General features: G+C 34.2%; 1 long non-coding RNA gene across 1 annotated transcript; it reads left to right on the top strand.

Moving 5' to 3' along the window:
- Nucleotides 1–227: 227 nt before the first annotated feature.
- LOC111089653 lies at nucleotides 228–4,840 on the top strand. The gene is made up of 2 exons (XR_002613871.1): nucleotides 228–423; nucleotides 4,811–4,840. It is a non-coding gene; the product is annotated as an uncharacterized LOC111089653 (long non-coding RNA).
- The last annotated feature ends 275 nt before the right edge of the window (nucleotides 4,841–5,115 follow it).

Here is a 5,115-nt window from a genome sequence, read left to right as displayed (position 1 = left end):
GTACGTTTCTAGGTAAACGAATTCTGTTACATGATGTATGTTTCTAGGTAAATGAATTGTGTTTCATGTTGTACGTTTCTAGGTAAACGAATTCTGTTACATGATGTATGTTTCTAGGTAAATGAATTGTGTTTCATGTTGTACGTTTCTAGGTAAACGAATTGTGTTTGATGTACGTTTCTAGGTAAACGAATTGTGTTACATGATGTAAGTTTCTAGGTAAACGAATTGTGTTTCATGTTGTAAGTTTCTAGGTAAACGAATTGTGTTTCATGTTGTACGTTTCTAGGTAAACGAATTGTGTTTCATGTTGTACGTTTCTAGGTAAACAAATTGTGTTTCATGTTGTACATTTCTAGGTGAATGACACTGTGTACTACTTGCTTATAGCAAACCAGAGGAATTATCCAGTTAAGAAGCAGGGTATGTGCTGATACAACACACCTTTTAAATATTGATACCATTTTGATCCACTCTCTAAGGTTAATCATTAAAAACACTTACGTGGTATGTTATTAGAAATATTTTAGAATAGGTATATTTTATTGTGGTAATATAGTATACTAAAAATATTTAATAATAATACCATGGGGACCTCATACTTGTTATTGAGTATTTTCTTTTACCAAATATAACTGCTTAAGGCAGGCCTCAACAAATATTTTGAAATCTAGGAGCAGCCCAAAAACTCAGGAGCTAGGTAAGCCTAACCTAACTTCACTACCCTACTATTGCATAACCTTCACTAACTCTTCTACTATTACATAACCTTCACTAACTCTTCTACTATTGCATAACCTTCACTAACTCTTCTACTATTGCATAACCTTCACTAACTCTTCTACTATTGCATAACCTTCACTAACTCTTCTACTATTACATTAAGGGCAGACCTTTTCAGTCTCTTTCTTTTTTCTACTATTTGTATTTGTAACCAAAATAAATCTTGCAAAATCAGCCACCTTGATATTCCAGATTAAGGGCAGTGTCTTTAGTCTCATTCTTTATATGGGCACTTGATAAATCAGACAGCTATCTTTGTATGCTTGTACAGCATACTGCTAAATTCCAAACATCCCAGAAGGATGTCCAATATTCAAATACTTGCTATTCAAATTCAATGACGAGGAACCCACTTTGAGACTAATAATGGCTGGAGACGGCTTGAATGGGTAATGAAGAAAAACTTTAATATAAGTTTAACATAACAGCAAAGGTTTTGTCATCATCAAATACTTGCTATGTTTATTGGAGCACCTCTGAACCATATACAGGGCTAGATTTTAAGGAAATTTCCAGATTGTTCTTCAAACAACTTTGCCTGACCGAGGCTGTCCTAAAAAAACAACATAGATCCTCAAATAAAATCCAATTACGAGAATACTGATAAACAAGTACCCTAAAAAAAAGACCCAATTACAATTCTGATGTTTTTATACCTTATTTATTTCCAAAAAGTACAATTAATGTTTAGTTTGCAATTTTGCATCTTTATTCAACTAATTTTTGATGCCTTATTTCCTGAGAAGTTTCATTACATTGGAAGTAATAAGCCCAAGCCATGCTAATGTTACACAGTATTGTTACGACAGCAGAAGTCACACGATCCTGGTAACACATGATGAGGTTTTAGAAGGATCATGAAGGCTCGAGTGTTTGCCAGACGTCCTCTGTTTTATATATATATAAGCCCGGCAAATAAAGCTGAGGGGAGAAGTGACGGCATAGATAATTGCAGACGGTGAGATATAGAGACAGATAATCGAGTCAAGTGAGTGGTAGTGACCGTAAGTAAAGTGTGTGAATTGTTGTGAATTATAGAGTGTGTGTAAGTTAAAGTGACTGTGAAAATTAAGTGTAATGCAAAGTTGTATTGAGAAAGAATAAACTAGTTTTATTTAAGAAAGGACTTGTATTGCTGAAGTTTTTCGGAAAGAATTTTTACGGGAAATTAACAAACGACCAGAGACGTAACAGTATCTTAAGAAAACCAATAGTCAATGACATGTACAAGTTTTAAACAGAACAGCGATCTCTGCCAATCACGTTCTAACCAGCTTGGCCTGCTCATCAAGTACAGTAGAGTACAGCCTGTAGTAAGAATAGAGTTCCATCGAAACTCATACACATACTATACCATAATATGTACACAATGCCTGAGCACTGCACACGTACACACCGCTGATATGTATTGTCATTTCTACTTGTAGTTTGTATTGACCTGGAGAGGCAAAGCTAGCCTTATTTTATTTATTGTTATTCTGTTTTGTACTGATCAAAACTTTTATAAAATTTAGTTTGTAGTTATCATTATTTTGTTTTATTTAATTTGTGAATTAGTAGAACACGTGAAAAAGCACGAAGTATATCGTTAGTTAGAACCCTTAGAACAGCACAAATACATCATTAGTTAGAACCCGTTAAACAGCACTACCTTTAAATTTAAAGTTATTAGGATTTCCCCAAATTATCCCTTACCTTAAGCTATGCCTCAACAAATCTCGGACACCAGGTCGCCATGGCAAATACAAATTACATCATGGCACCTAGCATTTTCTCCCACTTTACTTGTTCATAAAGATGTGCTAAATAGAACTCGAATCTCAAACAGTTCTGGACTCTTGGAAGTCCGGAACTATTTTCACATTCTTTGAGTCCTAAATCAAACTTTCTATGATTTTAATGGTAGATTCAGCACTTCTTGTTTTTTCAGGAATGAAGAACTGTGGTTGTACATGTCACTGATTCTGTGTCATTTTGTTTTTCTTCTTTCTCTCAATTCAACTAATTAGTGCACTTGTTTAGACTCAGACGGGACCAAAGGCAGTCAAGATATTTAAGTTTCTTGTTTTAAATTATAATCTTTTTACTGTTGTTTAATCACATTATCGTAAAGAATTATAAAAGTTGTCACAATCATAACCATAAAAGCCTAGTGTTGACTGTTCACGCTCAATTTCTCCGAATTTCTTGAGTTACTTTTTCTAATATAATACTTCCTCCTTTGATTGCCCGTTCTCGTTTTAGTTAAATTTATTCACTAACATAGGCATAAATGGCTTCTAAATTTTAGCACTTTCTCTGCTATAGACATGAAAGTGCATTCCCACCCTATCAATTCCTGTGAAAATAAGTAAAAAATTAATGCAAGTCAATCCTTGGGAATTATTACAAAAACGCCTTTGTTAAAACATACTGAAGATACCAATTATCAATAGGGAAGAGGACAACACCCCAACATAACCTGAACATGCCTCTGTGGTTGAAGGATGCCCGCTGTACAGCATAGAACAGAGGACAACAACTGAAGTTGAGTGAAATCTTTAAGAAATTTTAATGTGTATTTTGTGTGTTTTTATATACTATGTTTTTATTCTTTAATCAAATAAAGTTAACCAAGCTACAACTATTTTGCATTCCTATCTTAACAGCCAAAAATAAAAGAGGCAAGGCTAGGCTTGAACCAGCCGACATACAGTTTATATGCATGTCAAATCCTGCATGCAAAAACCCCGGATATCATGCAACACCTGAACCATTGCAATCAAAATTAATTTATGAGTGACAACTTCTCCAAAACATGTAAATTAATTTTCTAGAATTGTAATGGCACAATTATTTTGAGAAAGTTTTGGGAAAAGAAAGAAAATACAGATAAGCAATGCACTAGTGTAGCTCCCATTTCCCGATACAAACAAGAGTTAGTGAAGGTTATGTAATAGTAATAACCTTCACTAACTCTTCGTAATAGTAGAAGAGTTAGTGAAGGTTATGTAATAGTAGAAGAGTTAGTGAGGTTATGTAATAGATTGCATAACCTTCACTAACTCTTCTATACAACCCTCACTAACTCTTCTACTACCATTGTACAACCCTCACTAACTCTTCTACTACCATTGCACAACCCTCACTAACTCTTCTACAACCATTGCATAACCTTCACTAACTCTTCTACAACCCATGTGTAGTATAACATTTAGTGAATGTTCACAGTTAAACAATAAATCACAATCAACATAACTGTTCTGAGGGGAGACTTGATTAAAACAATTTCTTCACAATTTTCACCAGCTACCCAAACTACTACAGAAGCTTCAACTGTTCAGGTACTAAGTAACTTTAATAAATAAACTTCAACTCTCCAACCACTATACATGAACTTGTCAGCTATTCTACTATAGTATAACCCTCACTAACTCTTCTACTACCATTGCACAACCTTCACTAACTCTTCTACTATAGTATAACCTTCACTAACTCTCCAACCACTATACATGAACTTGTCAGCTATTCTACTATAGTATAACCCTCACTAACTCTTCTACTACCATTGCACAACCCTCACTAACTCTTCTACTACCATTGCACAACCCTCACTAACTCTTCTACTACCATTGTGTATTATAATTTATCCTAGTACACATCCACATGTGGACTTGTACTTAGGATAAAATGTTATACTACACATATGGATGTGTACTTAGGATAAAATGTTATACTACACATGTGGATGTGTACTTAGGATAAAATGTTATACTACACATATGGATGTGTACTTAGGATAAAATGTTATACTACACATGTGGATGTGTACTTAGGATAAAATGTTATACTACACATGTGGATGTGTACTTAGGATAAAATGTTATACTACACATGTGGATGTGTACTTAGGATAAAATGTTATACTACACATGTGGATGTGTACTTAGGATAAAATGTTATACTACACATGTGGATGTGTTCTTAAGGTTATGCTAAACATTTTTCATCAAAGAAATGTCTAAGTGTTGGTGCTTGAATTTTTCAGATATTGTGAAGAATGTTTTGAAGGAGAAGTCAAAAACCTTTCCTTTGGTAATTCGGAAAGTCAAGTGCATTCTTCAACAGGTAAATTTGTTTTATACATACATATAAAATAGCTCCAGTAGTCTTTGTCTTGTTTGTAGTTTTACGTGTATGTACATGTTCAATAGCAGCAGTAGCCTGTGAGTTTTGTAGTTTTACGTGTATGTACATGTTCAATAGCGACAGTAGCCTGTGAGTTTTGTAGTTTTACGTGTATGTACATGTTCAATAGCGGCAGTAGCCTGTGAGTTTTGTAGTTTTACGTGT

This window comes from Limulus polyphemus, unplaced genomic scaffold (genome assembly GCF_000517525.1).
Source record: "Limulus polyphemus unplaced genomic scaffold, Limulus_polyphemus-2.1.2 Scaffold6922, whole genome shotgun sequence".
NCBI lineage: Eukaryota > Metazoa > Arthropoda > Merostomata > Xiphosura > Limulidae > Limulus > Limulus polyphemus.
This window is presented reverse-complemented; position numbering and strand designations above follow the sequence as displayed.